Source organism: Bombina bombina, chromosome 6 (assembly GCF_027579735.1).
Source record: "Bombina bombina isolate aBomBom1 chromosome 6, aBomBom1.pri, whole genome shotgun sequence".
Lineage (NCBI taxonomy): Eukaryota > Metazoa > Chordata > Amphibia > Anura > Bombinatoridae > Bombina > Bombina bombina.
Window position 1 is genome coordinate 628,110,879 of NC_069504.1, and position 16,688 is coordinate 628,127,566.

Sequence of the window (16,688 nt, forward strand, 5' to 3'; positions counted from 1 at the left end):
TTTGTAATATACATATATTAGCAAAAATGCTTCTAATAAAAGTAATAGCTCTTTCAAACATGTATTTTAGTATGCAGCGTGTACCAGCATTTAAGACACAGCATTTGCTCAGAGAGCCTAAGGAGTGTGTGCCATCTGGTAATGACTCAATTTGTTAATTGCTGACATGATACAAGCCTCACTGGTGCGCTGAGCAGCTGCATTATTTAAAATGCTGGTGCACTGAGAATATCTAGCTATACTTCACATAAACGTGCAGAGAAAAATGTTAACACTAAAGCAAATGTATCTTTTACTAGAAGCATTTTTGCCTATACATGTATATAACAAATATGTTTATATTCAAAGATGTAATTCATCTATGTGTATTTAAATTTTGACCAGAATGTCCCTTTAAGCTATGTTTGCTGCTCAAACTTTTATGTATACAGATCCAAAACTCTCCCACCTAAATTCAGAGATGTTACTTAATTGGTACTGACAGCCAATCAGTCTTCTCTATTACACATAGGCCTCTATTTATCAAGCCGTCAACTGCAAATACGCTGGAATTCCGCAGCGTATTTGTGCGAGGATACTTTTGCCGGCCCTACAGACCGACAAAAGTAGAATCTAGTAACGTAACATACGATCCGCCTGACTCAGTCCGACACAGATTGATGGTTACGTCACTCCAGATGTTCCGAACGCAAGTTCGGCACAAAATTGACTACTTTGGAAGTTATCAAAGAACAACCAGGTACGCTCGCCACTATTCCGGTCCAGCATACCTGGTTTTCAATTCCGCCGCCCTGGAGGCGGCGGATCCCATAGGAATCAATGGGAGTCTGAGAGCAGCGAGAGTTCATGTTCACTGCTGCCCGATATCCCATTGATTCCTATGGGAAGTGTCTGCACCTAACACCCTAACATGTACCCCGAGTCTAAACACCCCTAATCTGCCCCCCCTACACCACCACCACCTACATTATACGTATTAACCCCTAAACTGCCGCTCTCAGACCCCGCCACAACTAAATAAAATGTTTAACCCCTAAACCGCCGCTCCCGGACCCCGCCGCCACTTACATTATACCTATTGACCCCTAATCTGCCGCCCCCTATACCGCCATCACCTACATAAAGTTATTAACCCCTATCCTGCCGATCCCAGACCCCGCCGCAACTAAATAAATTGTTTAACCCCTAAACCGCCGCTCCCCGAGCCCACCGCCACCTACATTACATTTATTAACCCCTAATCTGCCCCCCCTACACCACCGCCACCTACATTATATCTATTAACCCCTAAACCTAAGTCTAATCCTAACCCTAACACCCCCCTAACTTAAATATAATTTAAATTAATCTAAATAAATATTCCTATAATTAAATAAATTATTCCTATTTAAAACTAAATACTTACCTATAAAATAAACCCTAAGATAGCTACAATATAACTAATAATTGCATTGTAGCTATTTTAGGGTTTATTTTTATTTTACAGGCAACTTTGTATTTATTTTAACTAGGTAGAATAGTTATTAAATAGTTATTAACTATTTAATAGCTACCTAGTTAAAATAACTACAAAATTCCCTGTAAAATAAATCCTAACCTAAGTTACAATTACACCTAACACTATACTACAATTAAATAAATTCAATTAATTAAATACAAATACCTACAATTAAATAAAAATAACTAAAATTAACTGAAGTACAAACCCCCCCCCACTAAATTACAGAAAATAAAAAAAAAGTACAAGAAGTTTAAACTAATTACACCTAATCTAAGCCCCCTAATAAAATAAAAAATCTCCCCAAAATAATAAAATTCCCTACCCTATAATAAATTACAAATAGCCCTTAAAAGGGTTTTTTGTGGGGCATTGCCCCAAAGTAATCAGCTCTTTTACCTGTAAAAAAATATACAATTCCTCCCCCCAACATTAAAACCCACCACCTACACAACCAACCCTACTCTAAAACCCACCCAAACCCTCCTTAAAAAAACCTTACACCAACTCCCTGAAGATCACCCTACCGTGAGAAGTCCTCAATGAATCTGGGTGAAGTGGTCCTCCAGATTGGCAGAAGTCTTCATCCAAGCGGCAGCTTCTATCTTCTTCCATCCGACGAGGAGCGGCACCATCTTGAAGACATCCGACGAGGAGCATCCATCGATCCCAATGACTAAACGACAAATGACGGTTCCTTTAAATGACGTCATCCAAGATGGTGTCCCTTGAATTCCGATTGGCTGATAGAATTCTATCAGCCAATCGGAATTAAGGTAGGAAAAATCCGATTGGCTGATCCAATCAGCCAATAGGATTGACCTTGCATTCTATTGGCTGTTCCGATCAGCCAATAGAATGCAAGGTCAATCCTATTGGCTGATTGGATCAGCCAATCGGATTGAACTTCAATCCGATTGGCTGATTGCATCAGCCAATAGGATTTTTCCTACTTTAATTCCGATTGGCTGATAGAATTCTATCAGCCAATCGGAATTCAAGGGACGCTATCTTGGATGACGTAATTTACAGGAACCGTCATTCGTCATTTAGTCGTCGGGATCGATGGATGCTCCGCGTCTTCAAGATGGTGCCGCTCCTCGTCGGATGGAAGAAGATAGAAGATGCCACTTAGATGAAGACTTCTGCCCATCTGGAGGACCTCTTCTGGCCAGAATGGATGAAGACTTCTGCCCATCTGGAGGACCACTTCTCCCGGATTCGTTGAGGACTTAGGCACAGCTGGGTGAAGACGGCTCAAGGTAGGGTGATCTTCAGGGGGTTAGTGTTAGGTTTTTTTAAGGGGGGTTTGGGTGGTTTTTAGAGTAGGGTTGGGTGTGTGGGTGGTGGGTTGTAATGTTGGGGGGGTTGTATTTCTTTTTCTTTTTACAGGTAAAAGAGCTAACTACTTTGGGACAATGCCCCTCAAAAAACCCTTTTAAGGGCTATTTGTAATTTAGTATAGGGTAGGGGATTTTTTTATTTTATTAGGGGGCTTAGATTAGGTGTAATTAGTTTAAACTTCTTGTAATTTTTTATTATTTTCTGTAATTTAGTGTTTGTTTTGTTTTGTACTTTAGTTAATTTTAGTTATTTTTATTTAATTGTAGGTAATTGAATTTAATTAATTTAATTAATTTAATTGTAGTATAGTGTTAGGTGTAATTGTAACTTAGGTTAGGTTTTATTTTACAGGTAAATTTGTATTTATTTTAACTAGGTAGTTAGTAAATAGTTAATAACTATTTAGTAACTATTCTACCTAGTTAAAATAAATACAAAGTTACCTTTAAAATAAAAATAAACCCTAAAATAGCTACAATATAACTATTAGTTATATTGTAGCTATCTTAGGGTTTATTTTATAGGTAAGTATTTAGTTTTAAATAGGAATAATTTATTTAATTATAGGAATATTTATTTAGATTAATTTAAATAATATTTAAGTTAGGGGGGTGTTAGGGTTAGGGTTAGACTTCGGTTTAGGGGTTAATAGATATAATGTAGGTGGCAGCGGTGTAGGGGGGCAGATTAGTGGTAATAAATGTAATGTAGGTGGCGGTGGGCTCCGGGAGCGGTGGTTTATGGGGTTAAACATTTTATTTATTTCCGGCGGGGTCCAGGATTGGCAGGATAGGGGTTAATAACTTTATGTAGGTGGCGACGGTATAGGAGGCGGCAGATTAGGGGTTTATAGGTAGAATGTCGTGGCGGCGGGTCCGGGAGAGGCGGTTTAGGGGTTAATATATTTATTATAGTTGTGGCGGGGTCCGGGAGCGGCGGTTTAGGGGTTAATACGTTTATTATAATTGTGGTGGGGTCCGGGAGCGGCGATTTAGGGGGTAAACAGTATAGTATAGTGTGGGTGCTTAGTGACAGGCTAGCAAGAAAGCTGCAAATAAGCCGATGAGCAGCGAGATCGATGACTGTTAGTTAACAACAGTCCGCTGCTCATTGCACCGTACTTGGTGCGCGGCTTTTTGACAGCTTTCTTGATAAATTTGGCGACGGCGATGTTAGGCGAGCGTATTGGGGCCGGCGAATGCTAGAAAGTAGACAGCTTGATAAATAGAGGCCATAGCCTCCTATCCCCTCATTTTGTATGGCCCCAAAACCGTAATCAGCCAGACCAGGGACCTACTTATCTCACATAAGCCCTCTTGTCTTATCAGCACCTCCGCACTGACGCTACAGTGCTCCACTGTCATCGCGAAGCTCATCTTTACAGTGATATTTCACTGCTGCACCTACATGCCCAGTCTTCTATAGTGAGTGAATGTTGATTTAACATTCACTCACTATACACACGAATAACCAGCTCAATAACTTGTTAGCTTGTTCTATGGCAATTTACCACCTGGGTGCAGCTTCTTTGTAGCCCAGTAATGCTATTAAGGGTCAGTCCAGCACCAAAATACCAGGCAATTCCTTTCTGAACAAGAAACACAGCAATCCCAGACGATCATTTCAAACCTCATTGGGCCCCAGCCATATTCCTCTAAGCACACTGAGCAAGGAGTCCACATCTGGTTGCCTCTTTTTCCCTTAGGGAGACATAATACACACATAGAGAAGCACATTCTCAGGAACGAACAAACAGCTCAATAACTTGTTATCTTGTTACATGGTGATGGTCCGGACTTGTTCAAGATCAAAATCAACAGTTTGTATATATATCTCATTCACTTCATGCACTCACTCTCTTAGATGTCCCGTATGTAGCCCAGGTGTCTCCTCAAATAATATTCATATAACCAAACGTAGAATGGAGGGCACTCACAGGTCTTTGTTGAATTAAAGTCATATTTTAATTGACAGTATAGCATCACAAAAGTCTGTCAATAATAAAATGTGTGTGTATACATTTTTTAGACCTTTACAGTCAAATACCTTGAAATCTCATTTTTAATGTGTTTTAGTGTGTTTTGAATAGAAATACATGAAACTCCAATGTTCATCACATAGAAATTGTATCTGTCTATAAATATAGATGAAGCGTGGGAGTACCCATGCGAAACATGTCAGGTGTTTTTCTGCTCATGTCTAAGTGGATGAAATAAACCCTTTACCTTGAGGCAAGATTACCGTGTTTGCAGTGACTCTTTTCTCATATTCAGTATATGTATATATATATCTGTGTATAGTATTTCTAACTGACTTTGGGTTTAGCGCTGTTGGTCTAACGTGGTGTCGGGTTAGTGCGCGACTTAGTTTTCTCTAACAGCAAGCTCCATAGAAGTCTATGGGAAGAAAAAGTTATTGCAGTTTCGATATTTGAAGTCCTGAAGTTAGAACACATCTGACTTACACTTGTGTGCTAACTTTTTACTTTTAACTTGTAATACGTGTGCTGGTGATACATTTTTACTTTGAGCGCAGTTAGCGTAAGAATGGAAAAGTAATTTAGAATGCACTTGTAATATGTGATTGGAAACAACTTTCCATTTTGCTTCTACTATCGAATATATTTTGTTCTCTTGTATCCTTTTGTTGAAAAACATACCTAGGTAGGCTCAGGAGCTGCTTATTGGTGGCTGAAGATGTATGCCTCATGTTGTTTCCTCACCCAATGGGCTCTATTTATCAAGCTCCGTATGGAGCTTGATGGCCCCTGTTTCTGGCGAGTCTTCAGACTCGCCAGAAACAGCAGTTATGAAGCAGCGGTCACAAAGACCACTGCTCCATAACCTGTCCGCCTGCTCTGAGCAGGCGGACAGACATCACCGGAAATCAACCCGATCAAGTACGATCGGGTTGATTGACACCCCTCTGCTGGCGGCCTATTGGCCGTGAGTCTGCAGAGGGCGGCGTTGCAATGCTGAATACGGCGAGCGTATTGCTCGCTGTATTCAGCGATGTCTGTCGGACCTGATCCGCTCTGTTGGATCAGGTCCGACAGACATTGATAAATAGAGGCCAATGTGTTCAGTTAGCTTCCAGTAGTGCATTAATACTCCTTCAACAAAGAGAATGAAGCAAATTAGATAATAGAATTAAATTGCAAAGTTGTTTAAAACTCTATTCTCTCTCTAAATCAAGGGGGAAAAAATGGCTTCCATGTCCCTTTAATGTGAACTTCTGCTTATCCTTTGCAGACACAATTCTACTGAGTCTGTATTTCAATCAAATGTAGTTTTACCTTGCCCAGATACTGCACACTGCTACCAGGGTGTGGCTTATTACAGTAGCTTTCTAATATTATTTTCTTTTCTCTTTTGTTTTCTTTATAACAAAATATACTGGCTATTTGAGTCTGATCCCATGATCAATATGCACAGCTTGATTTCTAAGCAGTCTTGAGGTTAAAGCTGGTAAAGATGTGAAAATCGATAGTAAAATATAAAGCATATCTACTTCACTTCATACTGTGTACAGCTGTTGTCAATTAGATGTACTCATGGGCCCCATTCAGTGGTACTGCTGTAATGTCTCATACATTTAATTTGGCGTGTGGCTGTTACACAGAGTTAAATCAAAGTTAAAGCAGAGGAAAATAGACAAACAAACCTCAATTTACACTTCACAGGCAACTACTATGCATTTCAGTACTGTGGTTTAGAAGCCTGATTTACTAAGAAACATACACCTAGATTACGAGTCTTGCGTTGGCCTTAAAAAGCAGCGTTGAGAGGTCCCAACGCTGCTTTTTAACGCCTGCTGGTATTACGAGTCTGGCAGGTACAGGTGTACCGCTCACTTTTCTTCCGCGACTCGGGCATACCGCAAATCCCCTTACGTCAATTGCGTATCCTATCTTTTCCAAGGGATTTGCCTAACGCTGGTAGAAGTGAGCGGTAGACCCTCTCCTGTCAAGACTTCTACCGCATTTAAAAGTCAGTAGTTAAGTGTTTTATGTGCTAATGCCATAACATAAGACTCTTAACTAAAGTGCTAAAAAGTACACTAACACCCATAAACTAACTATTATCCCCTAAACCGAGCCCCCCCCCCCACACATCAGAAACACTTTAATAAATATATTAACCCCTAATCTGCCGACCGGACAGTGCCGCCGCTTTAATAAATATATTAACCCCTAAACTGCCGCACTCCCGCCTTGCAAACATATATATGTTAAATTATACCTACATTTATTAACCCCTAATCTGCCACCCCCAACGACGCCGCTACTATATTAAAGGTATTAACCCCTAAACCTAAGTCTAAACATAACCCCCCTCAACTTAAATATAATTTAAAATAATCTAAATAAAATTACTACAATTAAATAAATTAATCCTATTTAAAACTAAATACTTACTTGTAAAATAAACCATAAGCTAGCTACAATATAACTAATAGTTACATTGTAGCTAGCTTAGGGTTTATTTTTATTTTACAGGCAAGTTTGTATTTATTTTAACTAGGTACAATAGTTATTAAATAGTTATTAACTATTTAATAACTTCCTAGTTAAAATAAAGACAAATATACCTGTAAAATAAATCCTAACCTAAGTTACAATTACATCTAACACTACACTATCATTAAATAAATTACCTAAACTACCTACAATTAATTACAATTAAATTCAATAAAACCCCCCACTAAATTACAGAAAAAATACAAGAATTTTAAATTAATTACACCTAATCTAATCCCCCTAATAAAATAAAAAAGCCCCCCAAAATAATAAAATTCCCTACCCTATACTAAATTACAAATAGCCCTTAAAAGGGCCTTTTTCTGGGCATTGCCCCAAAGTAATCAGCTCTTTCACCTGTAAAAAAAATACAATACCCCCCCAACATTAAAACCCACCACCCACACACCCAACCCTACTCTAAAACCCACCCAATCCCCCCTTAAAAAAACCTAACACTACCCCCCTGAAGATCTCCCTACCTTGAGCTGTCTTCACCCAGCCGGGCACAAGTCGACCACCAGAGGGGCAGAAATCTTTATCCGATTCGGGCAGAAGAGGTCCTCCAAGCGGCACACATCTTCATCCAGACGGCATCTTCTATCTTCATCCATCCGGAGCGGGTCCATCTTCAATCCAGCCGACGCGGAGCCATCCTCTTCAAACGAAGTCCAAGTGAAGAATGAAGGTTCCTTTAAATAACGTCATCCAAGATGGCATCCCTTGAATTTCGATTGGCTCATAGGATTCTATCAGCCAATCGGATTTAAGGTAGGAAAAATCCTATTGGCTGATTGGATCAGCCAATAGAATGCGAGCTCAATCCTATTGGCTGATCCAATCAGCCAATAGGATTGAACTTCAATCCTATTGGCTGATTGGATCAGCCAATAGTATTTTTCCTACCTTAATTCCGATTGGCTGATAGAATCCTATCAGCCAATCCGAATTCAAGGGATGCCATCTTGGATGACGTCAATTAAAGGAACCTTCATTCTTCGCTTGGACATTGTTTGAAGAGGATGGCTCTGCGTCGGCTGGATTGAAGATGGACCCGCTCCGCTCTGGATGGATGAAGATAGAAGATGCTTCCTGGATGAAGACTTCTGCCGCTTGGAGGACCTCTTCTGCCCGGATCGGATGAAGACTTCTGCCCCTCTGGAGGTCCACTTGTGCCCGGCTGGGCGAAGAGGGCTTAAAGTAGGGAGATCTTCAGGCGGTAGTGTCAGGTTTTTTTAAGGGGGGATTGGGTGAGTTTTAGAGTAGGGTTGGGTGGTGGGTTTTAATGTTGGGGGGGTATTGTATTTTTTTACAGGTGAAAGAGCTGATTACTTTGGGGCAATGCCCCGCAAAAGTCCTTTTTAAGGGCTATTTGTAATTTAGGATAGGGAATATTATTATTTTCGGGGCATTTTTATGTTATTAGGGGGATTAGATTAGGTGTAATTAGTTTAAAATTCTTGTAATTCTTGTTTTTTTCATAATTTAGTTTATTGAATTTAATTGCAATTAATTGTAGGTAGTTTAGGTAATTTATTTAATGATAGTGTAGTGTTAGATATAATTGTAACTTAGGTTAGGATTTATTTTACAGGTATATTTGTCTTTATTTTAACTAGGAAGTTATTAAATAGTTAATAACTATTTAATAACTATTGTACCTAGTTAAAATAAATACAAAGTTACCTGTAAAATAAATATAAATCCTAAGCTAGCTACAATGTAGCTATTAGTTATATTGTAGCTAGCTTAGGGTTTATTTTATCGGTAAGTATTTAGTTTTAAATAGGATTAATTTATTTAATTATGGTAAATTTATTTTGTTTAATTGTAATTATATTTTAGTTAGGGGGGTGTTAGGGTTAGGGCTAGACTTAGATTTAGGGGTTAATAAATTTATTATAGTGGCGGCGACGTTGGCGGCGGCAGATTAGGGGTTAATAAATTTAATATAGTTGCAGCGACTTTGGGGGGGGGGGCAGATTAAGGGTTAATAAATATAATGTAGGTGTCAGCGATAGCGGGGGTGGAAGATTAGGGGTTAATAAGTGTAAGATTAGGGGTGTTTAGACTCGGGGTTCATGTTAGGGTGTTAGGTGCAGACATAAAATTAATTTTCCCATAGGAAACAATGGGGCTGCGTTAGAAGCTGGACACTGCTTTTTTGCAGGTGTTGGTTTTTTTTTCAGTCAACTCAGCCCCATTGTTTCCTATGGGGAAATCGTGCACAAGCTTGTTTAGCCAGCTCACCGCTGACTTAAGCAATGCTGGTATTGAGGTTAGATATGGAGCTAAATTTTGCTCTACGCTCACCTTTTTTGCGGCTAACGCCAGGTTTAAAAAACAACGTAATACCAGCATTGTCTTAAGGGAGCGGTGGGAAAAAAAGGCTCATTAGCACTGCACCCCTGTTACCGCAAAACTCGTAATCTCAGTGATAGTAACAGTTACATGCATATGCTTACAATAATACAGTTGTGTGCACTGAACACAGATTGATTGTCCTTGTTGTAAATTCTAACGCCTAGATTTGGAGTTTTGTCGGTAAATACCTGCGGTGCTAACGAGCCTTTTTTTTTCCAGCGCACCCTTAAGACAACGCTGGTATTACGAGTTGTCTGAATGGCTGCGTTAGCCTCAGAAAAGTGAGCGTTGAGCCAAATTTAGCTCCACTTCAACCCTCAATACCAGTGTTGCTTACGGTAGCGGTAAGCTGGAAAAACGTGCTCTTGCACGATTTCCCCATAGGAAACAATGAAGCAGAATCTGCTAAAAAAAACCTAACACCTGCAAAAAAGCAGCGTTCAGCTCCTAACACAGCCCCATTGTTTCCTATGGGGAAGCACTTTCTAAGTCTACACCTAACACCCTAACATGAACCCGAGTCTAAACACCCTTAATCTTACACTTATTAACCCCTAATTTGCCCCTCCGATTGGTTGATTTAATCAGCCAATCAGATTGAACTTCAATCCGATTGGCTGATTGGATGAGCCAATAGAATTGACCTCACATTCTATTGGCTCATCCAATCAGCCAATCAGATTGAAGTTCAATCCGATTGGCTGATTAAATCAAGCAATCAGATTTTTCCTACCTTAATTCCAATTTGCTGATAGAATCCTATCAGCCAATCGGAATTCAAGGGATGCCATCTTGGATGACGTCATTTAAAGGAACCTTCATTCGGCCTTAGGACATTGGAAGAAGAGGATGGCTCCGCGTCGGCTGGATTCAAGATGGCTCCACTCCGGTTGATTAAAGATAGAAGATGCCACTTGATGAAGACATCTGCCACTTGGAGGACCTCTTCTGCCCCGATCAGATGAAGACTTCTTCTGGTCCGGATGTCCTCTTCTGTCCCATCGATGGCCGGCTGGCTGAAGACGGCTCAAGGTAGGGTGATCTTCAGGGGGATAGTGTTAGGTTTTTTTAAGGTGGGATCCGGTGGGTTTTAAAGTAGGGGTGTGTGGGTGGTGGGTTGTAATGTTGGGGGGGGGGAGATTGTATTTGTTATTTTACAGGTAAAAGAGCTGATTACTTTGGGGCAATGCCCCGCAAAAAGCCCTTTTAAGGGCTGGTAAAAGAGCTGATTACTTTGTAATATAGTATAGGGTAGGGCATTTTATTATTTTGGGGGGCTTTTTTATTTTATTAGGGGGTTTAGATTAAGTGTAATTAGATTAAAATTCTTGTAAGATTTTTTTATTTTTTGTAATTTAGTGTTTTTTTTTGTATTATAGTTTAGTTTATTTAATTGTATTTTAGTTTAGATAATTGTAGGTAATTTATTTAATTAATTTATTGATAGTGTAGTGTTAGGTATATTTGTAACTTAGGTTAGGATTTATTTTACAGGTAATTTTGTACTTATTTTAACTAGGTATCTATTAAATAGTTATTAACTATTTAATAGCTATTGTACCTAGTTAAAATAAATACAAAGTTGCCTGTAAAATAAATATAAATCCTAAAATAGCTAAAATGTAACTATTTGTTATATTGTAGCTATATTAGGGTTTATTTTATAGGTAAGTATTTAGTTTTAAATAGGATTAATTTATTTAATGATAGTAATTTTAGTTTGTTTTATTTAAATTATATTTAACTTGGGGGTTGTTAGGGTTAGACTTAGGTTTAGGGGTTAATAACTTTATTATAGTAGCGGCAACGTTGGGGGCGGCAGATTAGGGGTTAATAAATATAATATAGGTGTCGGCGATGTTAAGGGCAGCAGATTAGGGGTTCATAGGGATAATGTAGGTGGCGGCGATGTCCGGTCGGAAGATTAGGGGTTAAAAAAATTTCTTATAGGGTTTGCGATGTTGGGGGGCCTCAGTTTAGGGGTTCATAGGTAGTTTATGGGTGTTAGTGTACTTTATAGCACTGTAGTTAAGAGCTTTATGTTCCGGCGTTAGCCCATAAAACTCTTAACTACTGACTTTTTTTTGCGGTTGGAGTCTTGGCGGTAGAGGCTGTACCGCTCAGTTCTTCCAAGACTTGTAATACCGGCGTTAGGCAAATCCCATAGAAAAGATAGGATACGCAATTGATGTAAGGGGATTAGTGGTAGCCTCGAGTCGCGGAAAAAAAGTGAGCGGTAGACCCTTTCCTGCCTGACTCTAAATACCAGCGGGCATTAAAAAGCAGCGTAAGGACCCCATAACGCTGCTTTTTAAGGCTAACACAGAGCTCTAAATCTAGCCGTAAGGCTTTAAGGAGTTACTGCAGCATTTACAGATTAGTTGTAAAATACTCTCCAATTAATGTACCCCACAAAACTAAAAAAGGGAAAGCTAAAAAAAAAAAAGGTTATGGGAGCTTGTCCATAATATATAATCTTAGGTCAGGTGTATTTTTTCAATAAATTATTAAAGGGACATGAAACCCATTTTAATTTAATTTGTTTTCATGATTCAGACAGAGCATATTAAACAACTTTCCAATTTAATTCTATTATTTAATTTGCTTAATTCTCTTGGTATCGTTAGTTAAAAGCATACCTAGGTAGGCTCAGGAACAGCAATGCATTACTGGAAACCAACTGCTGATTGGTGGCTGCACACAAATTCCCCTAGTCATTGGTTTACTAAATGTCTTAATCTGGGTAATTTATTCTTTAAAAAAAAAATAAAAGCATGCCTTGTATAAGGTGTTTTATTTATTGCATAGTTTTGGTATCCTTGTACAATAATAAAACACTCATATTACTTGTTTAAGAGCTCAGGTCCTAGCTGTATATCATATATATTTTGACCCTATGACATATGAGAAACACAGGTTCTCTTTTCTTTTCGTAGATCGGGAGAGACAATCAGGTTTGTCTGTTTTTAAAATGGAGGTATGGGAGCATATCTCCATGCTTTTCTTTTTTTAAATAAATACATTAAACACATAATCACAAAAACTATCCCTAAACAGTGGCGTCACTAGGGTTGGTGTCACCCGGTGCGGTAAGTTATGGTGTCACCAACCCCTCCCCCCAGAAAGCAGTTACACACAAACACAAAAACACAGGCACACACATACAAACACTCGGACATACTTAAAAACACACTCAGACACACACACAAAAACACACAAATAAAAACACTCTGACACACACACAAAAACACTCTGACACACACACAAAAACACTCTGACACACACACAAAAACACTCTGACACACACACAAAAACACTCAGGCACACACACAGAAACACTCAGGCACACACACAAAAACACTAAGACACACACACAAAAACTCAGACACACACACACCTACAAAATATGTAAACTGCACTGCATTAATTATAAAGCTCATATCTAGAGCTGCTCCCTGGCTCAGCAGAACATCAAATGAAAGATAAACAGAGCACTCTAAAAATAAATCACTAAAGAAATGGTTTAGGCGCGCAAACTATGAAAATTCTGCTTTCTGACTCTCTTCCAATCTGTCAGTGCACAGCCCCGGGCCGCGTGCCTACAGCTTCTTATGGCCAATCACCTCTGCACTCTGCCCACCCCCAGACCCCTGCCCGCCCGCCCTCCCCTCCTACCTCTTCAGTGTGCACTTAGTGTACCGTAACTGTACCAGTCTGGTGGGCATCATACGTGGCTCCTTCACTTTAGAGACAGTGTTAGACTGTCATGCGGTCAGGTGCCAGGCATCCCCCTCACAATTTCCCGGTTCCCGTTTAGAGAGACAGCACAGCAGTGAATTACTTCACTGCTCCACACATCACTGAGCAGTGAGCACAGATAGGCAGGCAGGTTTAGGCTAGCAGCGCAACTTTCGCAAGCCCCACGGCACGCCCACAACATTCATAATGAAATTGGGCGGGGGAGGAGCAAAGTACAAACAAGCAAAAGCAGCCGGGAAAACTATTTGTGGAAATTGCAGCGCTGACTCAAGGGGCAAAAAAATTAAGTGTCTACAACTTCCCCAGTCCCATTAATGTTCACAAATGCTGGCCCCTCTAAGAAAAAAAAATCTATGCATCTCTACATTGTCTAGTGACGCCACTGTCCCTAAACATCCAGAGTCATCATTACTATTAACCCAATAGCACCTGTACCCCCACCACAATATCTAGGAACCCTTACCCATTGCATAAACGTCTACTTAAACCCCTTAAAAATTAAGGAACCTTACATCACTCTGTGCATTTAAGGTTTCTTGTATCATCCCCATATTCAATCCTCCTAAAACGTAAGATCACATCTACATGACCCCCTCCTATGCTCAAGCTCCCCTGAAACCTAATAAATAATTGTAGCATCTATGGGAGAAAATAAAAAAAATGAAGGGACCCCCGTAGAAGCTAAGAAACCCCCTTAATAAGAACATAATAATATTTCAAATAAAAGAAGCCTGACACCATAACTGAAACCATAAATGTTCTATGACAGGACATTTGTGCTTGCAAAAAGTGTAAACAAAGCTGAGCAACAAGAGTAATAATAATTCTGATTGCTGGATTTTACTGCAAGATGCATATGTTGAAAACAATGTATGTCATTTTAAAAGGATTTACTACAAATAAATGAACATAAAAAATAAACAATATTTTTATTGCAGAGAAAGATCTATGAATAAAAGTCTGTTGTTGCTTTAGTAAATAAACATAAAGGGGAATGGTATGGCCAAATATATTCAATATGACTTGTATATGATGTCATCTACACATAATGAAAAGAAACACATTGTACCTTTTGGACAGAATTGATGAATTTTAGCATTGCTGGCACAAAGTACTGTACTAGCAAATACAGTCAAATGAAAATTTAAAACACAGTACTTTAAGATGATAGAATACAAAATGTGAAAATGCATCACCAGAGGCACAGTGGAAGAATAACTAGTGCTTTCCCCGTTAATAAGTTTAGTATGAGAAAAGTGATTTAATCAACAGCAGTTCCCAAAGGCTTCCATGAACAAGTGTAAGTTTAAACTTATAATGGCTTTTTCTAAATGTATTTTACTGCGTGAAAATGCAGACACCTTGTAGCTTCATGTTTAGCCACACATTTTTGCACCAGATGTCACATTTTGCTCTGATTTCAGCTTACCTAATGTTTTATTTTATAGTTTAGGGCCTAAATATTTCTAACGGGCCAAGAAAAGGAGGCAAATATAATCAGCCCACATCTGTGTGTCAAATTCATATCCATAGATAAAGTGTTCTCATCAAATCAAGGATATCCATACCTGTCACCAAAAGAATATTGTTATGCATAGTCTCATGCAAAAGTAGGTTACATTAATCCAAATTTAACCATAGGATCAAGTTCATATAATACAAAACTGTATTTTAAGGTATAAATATGCATAGACTACAAGTCTTCAATATTGAATTGAAGAAGCAAGGTTTGCAATGCTTATTCTACTAGAAGTGTGTAACCTGACTATAGTCTGAAGATGTCTTCAGTCCAGATAGGAGAACCTTATTTTTGTGGGTGACTGCTTAATCTAAGAAAATGTTGAATTGTTTATTTCATTTTACTTATTATAATTGAACAGTATATGGACTGCTGCTCTTCATTTTAGGTGAGCTCTTACATTTGAACACATTTATGGGGATAGTTATTATTAATTAGACATGGGTACAATGGGTCCTCCTCTCATCATTATGTTATAGGTACGCTGATGGCTCCAGTTATGCTTCATGTTGTATTTGTTATTTTCAGTGGATTGTTTGTCAAATCTCATGTTCAGATCAGGTTGATCTGTTTAGCAATTTGTAGCTGGCTCCTTGTTTATGTGTGCATATATATATATTGTTGAAATAAGCACTCGCTGGTTTTAGCCGTCTGTGACAAACAAACTTTTAATTTGTGATGTTTCGGGACAAGACATAGTCCCTTCCTCTGACAAGCAACTCGTGTAGAAAACAAACTTTTAAAGGCCATTAGAACCCTCCCCCTTATCACAGCCAATCCCAGCTGTCCGTGTGCAAACACATAGTGTCCTGGTAGGATAACGAATATTGTTAATAAAATATGACAACAATTTGTACAAAGTGTTACTAGTGTAATAATTTACCTAATGTGCATAGTGCATAGTGTATCACCCCCAGTAGTGATCGGTCATGAATAGCAGGTAAGGAAACTGTCATAGTTAGTAATATTAACCCAAGTAAATGCAGCCACTACAATCAACCAATAGGGAACAGAGAGGGATACAACACCCCTATGTCTGCTCCAATCACGTTAAGTTAAAGCATGTTGAAATACACGTCACTCATAATCATCCCATTGGTGGATCAGGCACACCCCCCCTGGTTCTGTATACCCTACAGCAGAGCTTTCCAAACTTTTCATGTTGGTGACACACTTTTTAGACCTACATCATTTCGCGACACAGTAATTCAGTTGTACTGGACAAATACATAAATGATATAATAACGAAATGTATTTACAAGTAACAGTATGTAAGTGTGCAAGAATTAAAAAAGTTTAATAACATCAACGGCTACTTACTATTTTAATGGGATGTATGAGGTTGATGGGATGAACACAATTTTAGAATATTTGGTGGAATATTAGATAAAGACACTCGCATTTCATCATCAAGCATTTTTAAGCTTCCCCTTCCTATCCATATATCAAGAGCAGGAGGAGCAATGCACTACTGGGAGCTAGCTGCAAAAAAAACCCCTCTGATTTCAGCTCAGCGTTTAAGCTGCCGCCCTCAGAGCTCGGTGAGTCCAATTGACTACTGCCCACGCTGCAAACACACTGCTGTCCGACTCACTGACTACACTTGCAGTCACGAGCCGATTAAGGAGACTACACATGCAGTCACGAGCCAATTCAGGAGACTACACGTGCAGTCAGGAGCCAAT

The 16,688-nt window shown here is 39.1% G+C and overlaps 1 protein-coding gene and 1 long non-coding RNA gene across 3 annotated transcripts in view; one reads left to right on the forward strand and one right to left on the reverse strand.

Annotated features, from left to right (window-relative positions):
• Window positions 1-16,688, forward strand: part of AGBL1 (AGBL carboxypeptidase 1) — a 1,247,389-nt gene that overhangs the window by 495,662 nt on the left and 735,039 nt on the right. The gene's annotated exons all lie outside the window — the stretch shown is intronic.
• LOC128663352 (uncharacterized) overlaps window positions 1-16,688 on the reverse strand; it is a 41,366-nt gene that overhangs the window by 23,853 nt on the left and 825 nt on the right. The gene's annotated exons all lie outside the window — the stretch shown is intronic.